Here is a 16,545-nt window from a genome sequence, read left to right as displayed (position 1 = left end):
AGGAGGCCAAGCAGGCAGGATTCCCTTTTTATTTGTTAATATATTGGGTTTCTACATAAAAGTTTTGTAGGTAAAAGTTTCCACTGCTAAGATAAATTTGAAAAATCACTGACTCTAGTCACTGATTGCCTCCCTCATTTTTTTTAACTATATATATGCTACCTCTAGTACCAGACTGACCTCCTTAGGAGCGAACACTGGACTGTATTTGCCTCTAGTACCAGGCATAGTGTCTGGCCCTCAACAAATGTCTAATAAGGGAATCAAACTTCAAAAGTAAGACTTTATAAGTAACTGTATATCCAGTTACAGACAATTACAAGTTATAACTGCAGAGCAATTTGTGGTTAATAAAATTCGTTCATATATATTATCTTTTTAAAAAGAAACCAAGCTGAACTTAAAAAAATGTTTTCCAAAAATGGCACATTTATTCAATATTCAAAGCTTTATTTTAATAAAATATCAATTATCCAACAACCGTAATACAGTATTGAAAAAAGACAGTAATCATGTTTTATTTTCTTGTTTTAATTGTCATATCGAAAAGCCATTAGAGTTAAACCATATAAAATTGCCAATAATGGCAATTACACAGGAACCTAATATTTATCAGTGGTATTTAAACAGCATTAGCAAAGTTCTCAGCAGTTAGCATAAATAGCAGAACTTGGGTTTATTTACATAGTTTTGACCAAAAACATTAAGCAGAGTAACTCCCTCCTCTATAATTTCATAGTTCTTTGTACATACACATATTTAACACTTCTCATACTACATTGTAATTATCTGCCTCGATGGTATCTCAACAATACTCCACCAAAGCTGCAACCTTGACACTTTTATCCCTTGTTGTATCTCTACCAAATATCACAGTAATTAACGCACAGTAGGTATCTAGTGTTTCTAAATGACTAGGCATTATAGTAAAATTAAGATAAAAATGTATTATGTTCTCAGAACTAAAGATGTACTGTATCACTTTATTCTCATCCCTTTTTAAAATACTAAAAAATCAAATTCTGAAATACAGGCAAACATCAAAGCCCAGTTGCTTGGGGCTGCTTTTAATGTAATTTTTTCTCTTTAAAGATTGAACACTAATTAACATAGATCAAAGAAAGTACACCAATTTTAAAATCCTGTAGAAAATCAAGTGGCTGTCTAACCTTTATACTGAAACTTTAAAAATTAAAAACCTCTTGACCTGCCAACATGTATATTATATTACTCTCTGGCTTCTGCTTACTAATGCTACATTTTCAAGTGACAATTAGACAAACAGCTACAACAGCCCTGTAGATCTGTTCTAAAGTCAAAACTAAGTCACAAAAAAACCCATTGCCATAAAAGAAAAAAGCTTGCTAATATTTCCAAACATATAAATAGTAAGAAGACATACTGTTCTATGTGAATTTTTTTTAAGCACAAGATATGGTAAATACTAATGCCGTAATGAATTATGATAATGAAGAAATCACTGTGATTCTTAAGAAAGGGAGCAATATTTGAAAATTGGTTATCTCATGGTGATTGTTTTAGAGATAATGTTTAGGAAGTATTAAAGCAAGGGAAGGCTGGAAGTAGATGACAGAGGCCTGAACTAGGATAAAAGCAATGGGAATGATTTGGGAAAAAAAGTTTTATGGTCAAACTGCAATTATGCAAAAGTAAACTTTTTTTTGACACAGTTTACTACTTCTCTTGAAGATGGCCTTCTCCAGGATATGATTGTGGTCCTAAAGGCAGATCCCTTGTTTACATCCAAAGACAACTGCCCAGGAATTATGACAACCCAACTGGAAAACCTGCAGTGTCTCAATTGAACTGATTTCTAGTTTACTATTATCCACACCAATGTATGCCTCCACTGAAACAAATAACTGAGAAATAACTATATTCTTAGGGCCAATTATTTATTTTCTGAGGATGTACCAGGTACCCAGTAGTCAAAGCAAATAACATGTATCTGTGTTCTATATATCTCGGCACATAGTTAACCTATGTGCCTCATCTATGGAAAGCTACATGTGACATAAAAGCAATGTTAAGATAGCCCCTGTGCATAAGAAACTTACAGTATAGTTGAAGATGTGAGCTATACATATCCTTTTATTCATTCATGACTATTATGCTAGGCTCTGTGCTGTGAGGTTTTAGAATAATTAAGATGAAAAAAAAGGAATCCACCCCTAAGGGAATGTACAATTTAGTTAGAGTGAGGTGAGAGGGTATGTACTGGAAAAAAGGTGACAAAGAGAATGTAACATGAGCTGAGGACTGACCAAGTCAGCTTTTTAAACTGAAAGACTAAACAAAATGGAAACGATCGGCAGTTTTTTGAGGCAGGTCTTGGAGAAAGGGAAAGTAATATGTTGAATATTAACATGACAACAAAATAACTAAATGCAAAATTATTTTAAGCAGCTAAAAAATATATAGTATTGCTGAAAAGATGAGGCTAAAATGGCAAACTGAGAAATACAAAGAGCAGACATCAGTAAGAAAACGAGAGTGATTTCAACTCTGAATTCAAGAGATTCAGCAATGAAGGTAACAAGGTAAAGAACTAAGTTCCAGTAGGGTTGAAGGGAAAAAAATCTTTTTAAATAAAGGGGAGTCTTGAGCACATGTAAAGGAAGAAGAGGCAGAGCCACATATTATTATGTTTCTTCAGGGTAGAGACCATATCTATTACAGACAAAAACAGTACCTCCCTACATTTAATCTATGCTGAAAACTACCAGGAGTCCTGATCCATAGGAAAGGTCTTCTACTGAAATAATTAATTTCCAGAAGCATAAAATAGGATTGTGTAGTGGCTCCTTTTTTCTTTAAATATATTTCTTAATGATTTTGGATACTCTGGAAGAATACTGCTGTTTAGTTTCAAACAAGACAACAGGGATGTAGCAGATTCAAAATTATTTTCTAAGAAGAATCTTAACCTACAAGCACTTTCACAAATTCTATTTGGGTAAAACTAGGTTTTCACAAAAACATTTAAGTCCTATATATGAATGGTGTCTGTATTTGATGTATGGAACATCTGTACTTTAGGTACCTGTGAAGGAGCTTAATCTCAATATACATCAAACACTGGGTTGAAGGAAAACTATACTCGCTAACCAGACATTGAAGATCAATCTGCCTACTCTTTCAGACTGACTCTCACATGATGTGGTTGGTCTTCCCATATTGAGTGTTGTTAAATACTAGATATCCATCTACCTTAGAGATGTTGATGAAGGTAATGAAAATTACACATAATCCTCATTATGAGGACCCCTATGAGATATGGTTAAGTGCCAAGTGGTTAGTCTTTATGAACTAACAGATATTTTTAACTTAAGAACACTGTGAAAAATAACCTAACAGGTTTTTTTCTTCCTGCTAACTCATAGGAAGCTCAAAGTCAAATCTGTACTCTGCCTGAAGCAAAATTATTGTGATATATCTTCTCGGCCTAGATTCTGATTCCATTTTAGCCTGATCCTTTTTGTTTCTTCTTTCTCTTCACTTTTAATCTGTGGTATTTTGTAGTTTATACATCCTTATCAATTGCCTTAAAGAGTTATAAATCAAATAGAGACTAATTAGGCAAGTAAAAGTGTGAAACAGCTAGAAATAAAACAACAGTTGTAGAACTGGGATTTTTAAGGAGATTCAATTAAAAACAAAATCACTGAGCAGACAAAATCTGTTTACCATCCAAATCCTGGACCATTCATTTGTAGTCTCTAGATAATACAGTGCTGAAAAATAGGATGAAGAGATTACATCCCTTTGACTCCTCTGCTTAAAACCTTTCTGGAACAAGAATGTATATAACAGCTAAAAGAACAGGTAAATATCTTGGCATCTGCACAGACCTTCATGACTCACAAAATCTCTCTGCCTATCCTTTTAATCTTCAACTGCACTATGAGGCAGCCCTCGCATCAACTTGCACAAAAATCCAGAGATCACAAACTCATGTCTACAGAGAATGCAGGTAATAGAATTGAGCAAAGCAGTAAAGGCTGTAATCTTTTCATACAAGATTCATTTTGTTTGCATATTAACTATACAATATTCTTCATTTCAAGAGAAATATGCTATTTTACTTTTCTTGAATACTATAGTTGTTCAACTATACTTTCCCCCTATATTTTATAGAAACATCAAGAGAGAAATATTTCTTCACTATAAACAACAGTGCATGGACAATAATAAACAGTGATAGGGAGTGATAGGAATTTGTTTCATTGGAGAGCTTATGACCATCTAAAGGAGGGTAGCTGTGACTCAGCTTAGATCAACAGTTGCCATGGGAAAATGAGGGCCTTGCTGTTGCCAGAGCTTCTAATTTTTCAGGCTAATCCAAAAATAGAGACTTTAGGCAAAATTGCTAAATTTTAAATTTTGACTCAAATCTTTTTAACTATACAAGGCCAAGAGAAATGCACTTACAGATTTAGTTTGGCCTGCAGGCCATCAGTATGCAACCCCTGGCTCAGTACTGAAAAAATATGTATAAGTTTTTGAATAGTTGAAGAGACTTAATTTATGGTCTAAAATTGATGCCAACAATATTATCCGTTCTATTTATTCAATGCAAAGCATAAAAATTACTGAAGAATATTTAATTAACCTTAGGATAAACCCTACAATACAGAAACAAATAAAAAACCAATTTTATCATCTTTTCTGCAAATACCCTCTCTCTCATATTTACTGCAGCACTGTCTGTGATAGTAAAATGTGGAAAAAACTTAAATGCCCATTTCTGCAACATATATTTCAACTACAGTATAATAACCATATATAAGAAACTATACAACACAAAGTTTAGATCTACACATATCAATAATACATCTAGAAAACATTGTTAGGTAAAAAAAAACAAGCTGTAGAATAATATACAGTATAACATTCATGTAAATTCTTAGGTGATACATTGTTTATGCCTACACATGTATAGTAAAAAAGGATAAAAACAGAACAAAAGGATACATACAAACTTTAAGAGGAACTTTACCACTGGGAAGAGGGAGGGAGAGAATGAGATTGGAAAGAGAGAGAAAAGGACATCAACTGTAATAACTGTCTTAAAAAAACTCTAAAGCAAATATGACAAAATCTTAACATGTTAATTCTTGTAGTAGCTATGTAGATTATTCCATTATGTTACTGCAGGATATTTCCCTGCATGTTTGACATATTCCATAATAAAAATAAACTGTAAGTAAATACGTAAAGTAAAATTTAAAAGAAAAAACAAAAAGCGCTTTTCTGAGTATAGGTCCCATGATAGGCCCTCTGATAGCAAAATGAATATGTAAATGATATGTAAGCACTAAAGGAATAAATCCTACACTCCTGAGGTCCTATTGTGCAAAATTCTGAAGTCAAACAGTGGAGATTCAACTATTAACTTGGCCACCTACAAACTATGTGACCTTGGGCAAATTTTCAAACTTTCTAAGCCTATTTGCCCATTTGTAAAAGGGTAATACTACCACCTACCTCAAACAGTGGTGTGAAGCTTAATGACACAATCAGTGTTAAGGTCTTCTCTACTATTTTACTTCCTTCAACAGAGCTCAGGAATAGTGAAGACATATAAAGACAATTTCACTTTGAAGATGATGATACAGCATGGTTAACTTTTTGCACTTACATAAGCAAAGTAAAAGGCTGCTTTCCTAGTGTCCGAAGACAGAGACAAATCAGTTTTGCCATCACAAGAACACAGAAAGTAAAGGTAGACTGCCCTATTACTATTATTATCCAATTCATCTTAATTCTCATCACTATAACCACGACAACCAACATTTACTATTTACTATGTATTAGGTACTGTTTTAGCCTCTCTAAATGCAATAACTCATTCTATTAATCAGACAAAATTTTATATAAGCTACATAAGAGAAAAAGTAAGATTATGAATTCAAAGAAAAAGCAAATTTCTTTCAGGTGAAAAAACTTAGAGAAGGTTGCCTGAAAAAGGAGAATCTAGTATGCAGATGCAAAGGATACATGGGCCAGAGGATACACAGAGGAAAAGAGAAGGCAGGGAATGGTAAACAGTGATAGGTATAAGGCTCTTCTTATTCTTTACTATGGCTAATAACACCCAGTCACCCAGGCTATAAATCTGAGATGTCTTCTAATATTTCCCTCTCCCTATCACACTACTCATTCACAATTCTAACTCTTAAATGTTTCTCCAGTCAACAATCTTCACTGATACCGCCTCATTTCAAGCACCAATCATTCTTTCCTGAAAAAAACGTGCCTAGTGACTTTCAAACTCCAATCGGTATTACTCACTGGCACTACAAAACTATCTAAAATACACATCTAATCATAATGCTTGCCTTTGCTTGAATTTGTTTGCTGACTTCCAAATCACCTATAAAACTATAAAGAATATAATTTACAAATTCTATCCACCTGTCATATGTACCTTTCCTGGTTCATAGCCATATATAAACCCTACAACCATCTCTGCTAAACTATTTCCCAGCATACACATAAATAATAGTTTTTCATGCTTTTGTACCTGTGCATGTTGCTGTTCCCTCTACCTAAAATGACCTTCTCCTTGTCCATTCCAATCATTCATTCATCAACTGTCTTTAGTGGGGAGATTTGATAGGCCTTGCAACAATAGCCTAAGAGACAGTTTTTATATACCATGTACACTATTCTAATCCAGGACCTAGATTTAAATTACCTAAGGACACTGAATTGCCTATCCATTTAATTATTTCATTAAAAATCTAGAGAAAAGTCAAATTCAAGAAAGTTCTAATTTCAGTCAAGTTTTTCCCTTTTTGATAAAACCGAATGACAAAAAATCTTAAAATCAGACAAATCTAGAAATGGGGGGACCTAAGATTTATTCAAGGCATGAATATGATGAAATATTCTGGCTATCAAAGTTTATCATAGATGAACAGTGAAAAACAATGGATATAACAGTTTTTAACAACTTTTAATGTTTTTAATGATTCAGCAGTCACTTCAAATTTTTACAGTATTACCATGGTGTCTTTATAATTACAAATCTCAACATAAAGATATAAAAACAACATAATAGAATTATTCAAACTTTCTGGCTCTTTGAACTTGATATAAACAGAGTTTTCTGCATAATAGTATATCCTTAAAGAGAAATTTATCTCCACAAACTGAGAAAAATAGCAAAGGCCTATAAATTTAGAGAAATTAAAAACTATCTCAAGCTGTTCTCATTTTTACAGAAGCATCACAATATGCCCCAAATGCCTCAAATATCCCTAGTGAATACATCTAAGGTCCAAAAAGTACTTAATTAATTATTCTCCTCTGTCTATTCTTACCACTACTACCAGTTTACACCATGATCTCTCACCTGGACTAATTTCAATAGGTCTCCCTAAATCCAGTCTTGGCGTGTTAACATCTACCTCTCTACACAGCCCCCCGAGTCATCTATTTAAAATACAATCTGACCATATTACAACCTTTCATTGGCTATTTTTTAAAAGTTAACAAATATTTATATAGGACTTACTGTATGCTAGTCATTGCTTTAAGTGTTTTACAAACATGTTCATTTACTCCTCACAACTACCTGTGAGAATTTAAGTAGCTAGCCTTTATATGTGGTATGTATACAGCTGACTCTTGAAAAACACAGGGTTGGGGTGCTGACCCCTCCAACACAGTCAAAAAATCTGCATATAATTTTTGACTCCCCCAAAGCTCAACTACAGTTGTTCCTTGGTAGCTGCAGGGGACTGGTTCCAGACTCCTCCTCCACCCCACCATGGATACCAAAATCTGCGATGTTCAAGTCCCTTATATAAAATAGTGTAGACCAACACATACAGTCAGCCCTCCCCACCGACTGATTTCCAACATTGGATGCAAAACGCAGGGTTATGTAGAGCTAACTGTACATTTATTGGAAAAAACCCACGTGGACCCATGCAGTTCAAACTCATGATGTTCAAGGGTCAACTGTGTATATATATGTAAAAGTATATAAGACAGCTATGTAAGCAGCAGAGCTGGAAGTTGAACCCAGGCATCTGGGCTCTATAGTCAGGGCTCTTAATCACTAGAGACTGCTGCCTCCCTATGTCCTAAAATCCACATGCTTTAACACAATTTGTAAAATTTTTTATTAGTATCTGGTCCCTGTCCACATTTCAAGTCTCATTTCCAATCAAGCCCCACTTTGCTCACATTCCAGTAACATGAAGCACCTTGTAATACATGTCTTCCCTCTCCCCACTTCATGACCTTTAATATTTTACTTCCTAATGTCTCTGTCCTCTGTCTAGAGCACCTTCTAGTACCTCAGCACAGCTTCTACAATGGAGTGGACTGAATACAGTCTAATAAAAGAATAAATTATTTAATGCCTCACAAGGCTAGAGAGCAACAAGAAACAAAAATTTTCTATTATTTATTACACTTGTAGACATATAAAACACAAAACGTTTTAGAACTCAAGTCTCCAATATACCTAATGGTTATCCTGTTAGAACACACACAAACAATAACCATAAAAATTTTCCCAACTTTGGTGCTTCTACAACTCTTGTTCCTTCATAACACCCACCTCCACTTGACAGCCCAAACAAAAAAACAAAACAAACAAAAACTCAATTCCTCACTTTCCTCACTCCTCACACCCTACTGGTTACTAATTTTATACACATTGAATCTCTCTCAAATCCATTCTTTCAACCTGTGCTGCTACTTAAATAATCTCACAGGTCTATCTGCCTCCATCCACTCCACTGTAGCATTCCACAATGCTAACAGCGCCCTTCTGAAAGGGAAATCTAATGATGTCACTTATCATGACTTAAAATCCTCCACTGGCACCTCAAAAGGGCAAAAGCAGTGGTTCTCAAAAACAACTAGGGAGCTTATTAAAAATGCAGATATCCCGGGTGCTCCCTATGGAATTTGTACTGCATAAGTTTAACATGGAGCCTGGAAATTCATATTTTTAACAGGTAAAAATCTACATCTGATGAAGATGGCCCACTCACCACCCTGTTTTGCAGGCCAGATCAAGGTTAACATACTCACTCCTCTATATTCACCCATCACTCCACCCACAATGAACTACACAGAACTTACTTCCCTCACCAACCAGAGCACAAATTACTTCCTCTGCCTGCAACCCCAATGTGACAAGATTTCTTAAAAATGTTCGACCAGCATCCTTTTGAAGACTTTCTTGAAAATTGTGGGCCCTTATCTCACCAAGTACATATTTTGATTATAAAACTGTTATGCTACCTTTGCATATTAAATGTGTTTACAAACTTTAATCTTTGAGGGCAGGATCTGACAATCTTATTGTATCCTCAATACTTGGGATATAATATAGCTAAATAAATGTTTGCTGGACAAAAATCAAAGAAAATTTAGGGAAAAAAATATGTAATGGCATTGGATAATTTTTTAAAAAACAGAAACCCAATGAGTCTCTATACAAGTGTTACGATGGAAGGGCAAGATAATAAAAACAATTGCAAGAACAACTGTAATAACTACAATTCTCAATTTTCTTGCTCTCGAATCTTATATTCACCTTAATGTAAAACAAGTATCTTTCAGGACATGGATCTACCAGTTCTATTTTTAAAATAAGTCTAATCAATCAAAATATTTTGTTTTCTGCTAGTACTTAAAATTATTTAGAAGAAAAAGGAAGAACAAGGTGCATCAAACACTAGCATAGAACCAATGAGTAAAATACCCTATTTACTTTGCTTCTCAGATAACAGCAGTCTCCCTCTAATAAGCCCCCAAATGGGGAGCTCTTCTCTAAAATCTCAACACTAAACTCTACACAGAGTAATTTCTAGAGGGATATATAATTCACTTAAAGGTTCTTCAAAGACATTCTTCGATCTTTATTCTCCAAACTATTATTAAAAATTTTAACTAGAAAATGTGGTTAAATTAATATTTAAAATTTTAAGTGAAATTTTTCTGATATTAAGATGTAACTTGTTTTAATAAATGGAGAGGAGATGAGTCTGCCTTTCAGAAGAATTCCAAATAATATATGTAAACGCTCCCTGTTCCGGAACATGGATTTGACTCACTTTAAAGGATAAAGTAGGAGAAAAGAAAATAATAACTTTATGGTAGAGAAAACTGGCACACACTATATTAACCAAGTGACGAAGTTTAACATCATCAGTGGTGTTGTGTGGGTATCGTGTAGATGTTTTGACAAGTGCACTGCACCTCTGTGGTATTTTTTTCCAAAAAACCATAACCCCAATCCAATCATTAAAAAAAAAAAGGCAGACAAACCCAGTTTAGGGGACATTTTACAAGATACCTGACCATACTACTCAAGACTGTTAAGGTAATGAAAAACAAGGAAAGACAACAGAAACTGTCACAGACTAGAAGAGACTGGAAAGACATAAACAAATGCAATGTGATACCCTGGAATGGATCTGGAATAGAAAAAGGATATTAATGGAAAAACTAGTGAAATCAAATAAAATCTACAGTTTATCTAATAGTAAATACCAAGACTGACAAATGTTCCACAGAAATGTAAGATGTTAACAATGGGGAAAATCAGGTAAGAACTCTGCACTATCTTTAGAACTTGTCTGTAAATGTGAAATTATTCCAAAATGAAGTTTAATAATAAAAAGAAAAAATGTGATTAAATTATTAATATTTGAAAGTATAAGCAAAGATTTTCTGATTATTAAAGATGTAAATTGTATTTTTCAGTTCAAATAAAATGCTTATTTGCAGTGTATTTTTTCTATTAAAAAAAACAATTTTTTCATTTGGCATTGATTTACATAGCACTTCTTGCCTACTAAGTAGCTCTGAAGCCATCACTCGTTTCAGATACACATAATGGATACCAAAAGAAAAGAATCTCTGTACTAATTCTTAAGAAATATACTTAAAGCTATAAGAACTTTATTAATATATTAATGACTGCTTAAACTATATATTAAACTCTTCATTTCAAAAAGTCTCTAACAACAAAAAACATTTATTGAAGGATTTGCAGGCTTTTTATCATTCAATAGTAGTAACTACCCTATGAGTTAGATACTGTCAACATTATCCATTTATAGATAAGGAAACTGAGACTCCTCCTCAAGGTACATAACTCATAAATTGTGGAGTTAGGGTTAGAATCTAATATATTCATATATGGCTAGAGTCAACAGCTTTATTTTTCTCTGATAATACTAAATACATAGCTTTTCCCCACCCTTAGAAAATAAGTTAACCAAAAACCTAAATAATCATTAAAACTGACTCATCTACATCTTCCCTGCTTTTGAAATCAGCTTATTTTTGATAAAATAAAAATATGAAAAAATAGATAAAATATATGCCTTAAGCATATAAAAGTCTAGTATCATAAAACCACCCTCTATCTTTGCCATAGATTAAGTAATTAATCAATAATGTGCAAAATCTTAATAAACATAAGACTTTGGATAATGCCTCCAAAAATTAAATTTCTTAAAAATTTCCCAGATTCTTAATTTCACTGTTACCAAATAGTCTCAAAAAATTTCTTGACAGCTTTACTTAATTGTCAATAATTCTTGTCAAAATCTAAGAGCTCAAGAGCAGATAAAATGTGAAGAGCAGATAATTATAAAATGCAAATATACTTTGTCTAGTTGGGTTAATTCTTATAGTTGAGAATTTTGTGGCCCTGATGTACCTACCAGAAATGTGACACTGTTCCCTGCAACAACATAAAATCTCTGTAAAGGAAGTATAAACACCTTTTCCTCCTTCACCTCAATTCCTGAGAGATCACTGGAAATTAGCTATTACAAAAAACTATAGGATAGCACATTTCCTTTCACATGACGCCATATTCAGTGAAATACAGTTTACTTATTAACACTACTTTCATGTATTTATTTAAATATTAATTTAATGTGTTACACTAATATATTAAATTTAATTATTAATACTACCTGTATACCACTTGTATGCGTGCAACAAGTCTTTATTTACTTATCAAGACTACTATAAAGCAGTATTAGGCACTTTCTGGGAGTCAAATGTCTAAGGCCTCATGAAAGCAAAATAGTTAATATAAGACCATATATTAATAAATGCCAACTTAAGTGACGCAGGCAATAAATGCCACTGATTTTCACCATTTTAGAAAATAAATTAACAAACATAAGAATAATCATTTTTAAAAAGTCCATTTTGTAAAAAGAAAAAGAAACATTTCCTTGATCATACAAGGAAATATCTAAGTGGTTCAGTACCTGTAATATTTACCTCATTCTAGCTACTAACCTAACATGTGACCTTGGGAAAAGAAATTCTAAGTTTCAGTTCCCTCATCCATAAAAATGTTAACCTACCTCAAAAAAATAACTGACACAATAAATGAAAATGAGTACTTTAAATATATTTACAAAGCTCTAAGGAAATGTTTTTGACAATGCTAAATGACAGTAACATCAGAGGATACCCTTCCAAAACTATTCTTGACAAATGTACAGATCAAAAGCCACCATCTTTAAAAGAGAAAAACAATAAATCAAAATAGTAAGCACTTACGATGCCTGCATCCCATGAGTATAAAACAGTTCACAAATATCAATTAAATCTGTAACTGCCATGGCAAGGTTAAAAATTATACACAGAAGCTAAACTAAGGTTCCATTTAAATGACTAGCCCAAAATGTCATACCAAATGAGCAACAAAGCTAAAACAATGCAAAAAAAGACTTCACTGCAGTTAACTATTCCGCTTACGTAATACAGCATCTTTCTTCATCAAAGTACAGATTTCCCAAAACATTTGGCCTTCAGTAAGTAGGATTCACTCTACAGCTAAGCATCTTCAGGAGAAAGAGATTTTCTTTTTCTTTTCAGAACTTCCATTGTATACCACTGGTTTTATTTTAATTAGTGACTTTTTTAAGTAAAAAAATTTTAATTGTATTATAGAAGACATAGAACTGCAGCAAAGAATTTCCACTTCAAACTTAACTATTTCTTTCAAACGTACATGAAAGTTGTCATTATGAAATATGTTCAACAACAGACTTAAGGCAATTAAAAAAAAAAATCTTTTAGAACCACAGCAGACATGGCCAGCTCAGTTTAAAACCTAGGAAGCCTCAAGTCCCTTTGGCAAAAGAGTGTATGATTCACTGCTTTAGGACTTGATGAGAAGAACTGTAAAATTCACTCTGATTACCCTAAGATTTTGCTTTGGGCTTGTTTTTTAAGACATTTCCATCTTAATGCTGACAACTTTCAGTTTCCATGGCTTGCCTATTAATATAAATTGTGAATATGAGCTACATGTAAACAGAAAGTAGTTGTATATATTTATGTATTATATACTTATATATAATTTAGGACACTGGAAACATTTATATTGAAAAAACAAAATACGGACAATGAAACATGGATGTTCTAGCTAGAAAACCAAAAATTATTGCAATATTGACTTTTCTCTTCCAGAAATAGATCCAAATCTTTATTCTAGGGTTACTTTATCTAGAAAAACAGGTACCAAGTAATTCTACTAAAAAAATAAAAAGTTTTATAAGTATAGGATCATAAAGAATTTTTTAAATTGATCTCCAAATTAAGCAAAAGATACTGCCACATGTATCAGAAACACACAGATACACATTTGGAATTAAAGCTCTCAAGTCATCTATAATCTACTGAAAAATTGTTCTTAGTACACTTTCATAGCTACAAATACTAAGGATGGGAATATGTCAGACATAAAACAGTGACTTACCAGTCCTAATCTTACTCATTTGTCACCATATGAACCCCTTCTACTTTCTAATTACATTAAAAATAACAAAAGTGCAAACTATAACATACACTGACAGTTAAAAGGCTCATCAAAATCACATTTACCACATGATTCTGACATTCTTTTGAAGACGTCTATTTACATAAACGCTTGATACAAAACGTTAAGGTGACCCACTCTCTTAAAAGGACCCTTTTCAAAGAACACAACAGAAAAGGTCTACATAAAGAGCCTTTAACACAAATTCTTATCAGTTTTTACTAATCTTTGATGTTCATTATTTTAAAAAATCACAGATTTACTGCTTTAATGCAAACTAAAAGAAAACATCTGTAGTATTACTAAATTTTTGCAGCATTTCTACTATTTCTGGCCAAATATTTCTGACATTCATTAATTTACACTTAACGTGACTAAAACAATAAAAAAATGTTAAGGTGTGTGCAGATATATATGTATGCATGTATATACATATATACAGATATATAAAGACAATGTCTGCTTTAGAGCAGGGACATTGGTTTTTACCTCAATCATTAAATTCCCACCTTGCAAAAAAAGTAGAAACTAAAATTACAAGATTTTAAGATTTGCTACAGAAAAATGCCTTTGTGGTAGCACCAATTAGCATCAAATAACCTTACAAAACATAAGAGAAAAATGCTATGAAAGGGCAGTCTAAATCTAGCATTTCACAGCTTCTGCTCTCTTACTCCACCCAGTCTCCCCTGCTCAATGGCTGTTCACAGCATCCACAAATATTAGCTTTTTTTTTTTTTTAAAGGGGTGGTGGTAGTACCAAAATAAGGCTAGCTCCATCAAAATCAATATAGACAGAAATATTTTGTGAAAAATTGGGTTCTCTTCTATTAAAAAAAAAGCTCCAAAATTGTTTTAGATCCCCCCTTCTGAACAATCCAAACAATGATCATTTATAATAGAACATGAAATAACCCAATACAGATTACTCTTCTGCTTTAATAAAAACTGCAATTTGCAACTGCCAATAATTTTTGCAAAACTGTGTCCTAAAAGATCCCCATGAGGTAGCTAATGCCTTAGACCCAAATAAGAATTTTTTTAAGTAAAAGCTTTTTACATATTTAACATTATATCACTACTGACATACACAGGAACTAAATTTTTCTGATTGAGATTGGACCCTGCAGCAATCAAGCCCTGCTGTAAAAAATTAAAATTAAAAAACTTAAGCAAATACTACTGTGGCAAAAGGGGAGAGATGGCATTATTGGTCTGAAAGGCCCAAATACTGGCTCCTCCGCCCCAGCCTCAAAATGAAATTCACACAAAACAATCCACCTCCCCATCAAAATAGAATTACCAAAACTGGCACAAATTTTTTTGTTTAGCCTTTGTAACATTATGAATCTCAAGGACTGTGTGTTAAAGTAGAAGTCTGAATAACAGTTAATATCTTTATTCTCTCCCGATTGCTTCTTAAGGAAAGGGGGAGGGGGGAACCTTGGCATGACATCGCCCATTGAGAACGAGACCGCAAATCTGGTTCTTCAAAAGCACAATTTCTTAACCAACAGATTGATATAAATTGGTCCCAGATTCTAACCCCAAAAGAAAATCTCCTTGCCCTCCTCCCAAGGAGTTTCTTGCTAAGTCACTGAAGGAAAGGCAGAATAACAAATAAAGCCAAGGCACCTTGCTCTCTTATTTCAGATATTGAAAACCTCCTTCTCTCCACTCATTTATCTAGAGAGGTAGAGTTAAAATTTGCCCATCTCCTCAAAGGCATTTCTCACCTGGGAGGCTAAGGAAGAAAGCACTGCGTTTCCTGAAGGAGTAGGGAGATTAGATGAAGGGGAATGGATGAGGGCCTCGAAGCTCGGTGTTAACAACATCAAAAGGCAACTCCCGTTTGAGGAGCCCGTGGCAGAGGAAAAAAAAAAATATCCTGCCTGATTTAGTGGGTGGATGCTGCGGATGGTTCTGTGGGTCCAGCCGCTCCTTCTTAGTGGGTGTAAAGGCTGGACCACCAAACAAGGGGGCCAGGAAAGGGGTGGGTCGTCATCCTCCTCAGGTCAACCCCATCCTAAGGACAGGTGGGGGACGGAACGCCTGGAAGGCCTGTGGGTGCCAAGGTGGCGCGGGGCTGAGCCTGGTTCCCGAGCCGCCAACCGTGGGCGGGGTGGGGACAGCGGACCTCGCTTTCGGTGGCCGGGGAGAAGAGAGCCGAACCTTTCCCCAAGAGCAGAGAGCGACCTACTCTCCACGCCCTTCCTACCCAAGAATACTTTTCTTGCTAAGTCACCGAGGGAAGAGGGCGATCCCTTCCCAGGGAGGGCCGCGGGTGGAGCCGCGGCTGCCTAGCACCCCCCGAACCCGGGCCGGGGAGGAGGAGAGCGAGGGCAGCGCCCTCCCTGGCCTGTTCCCCCTCCTCTCGTGGCTCTCACTCAACGGCCGTCGCGGCCGCCATTTTGAGAGCAAGGAGAGAAGAAGAAGGAGGAGGCAGTGGCAGGGGGAGGGGAGAATGGGAGGGAGGGGACCGGCGCAGCCACATCGTCAGGCCGCTGGGCCCGGGCCGCAGCCGCCCGAGCGCGGTGAAGAAGACAGAGGGGAGGGCGCAGACCCTCGCCGCCTTACCGAAGCGCTGCACCGCCGCCTCCGCAGGGCCTCTTCCGTCCTTCACTCCCATCCACCGGCGGGGGAGGGGGAGAGGGAGAGGGAAGGGAGGGAGGAGGGAGGGAGGGAAGGAGGGAGGG

General features: G+C 35.1%; 1 protein-coding gene across 1 annotated transcript in view; it reads right to left on the bottom strand.

Annotated features, from left to right (window-relative positions):
• The window catches only part of PAFAH1B1 (platelet activating factor acetylhydrolase 1b regulatory subunit 1), a 66,029-nt gene extending 49,484 nt beyond the window's left edge, over nucleotides 1-16,545 (bottom strand). The window contains exon 1 of the mRNA XM_006925091.3: nucleotides 16,427-16,545. The gene's annotated coding sequence lies outside the window, so the exon portion shown is untranslated. The remainder of the gene's footprint in view (nucleotides 1-16,426) is intronic.

The sequence above is a fragment of the Pteropus alecto genome, unplaced genomic scaffold (genome assembly GCF_000325575.1).
Source record: "Pteropus alecto unplaced genomic scaffold, ASM32557v1 scaffold98, whole genome shotgun sequence".
In the NCBI taxonomy this organism is placed as follows: domain Eukaryota; kingdom Metazoa; phylum Chordata; class Mammalia; order Chiroptera; family Pteropodidae; genus Pteropus; species Pteropus alecto.
The sequence above is the reverse complement of the archived record's forward strand: the minus strand, read 5'-3'. Positions and strand labels throughout refer to the sequence as shown.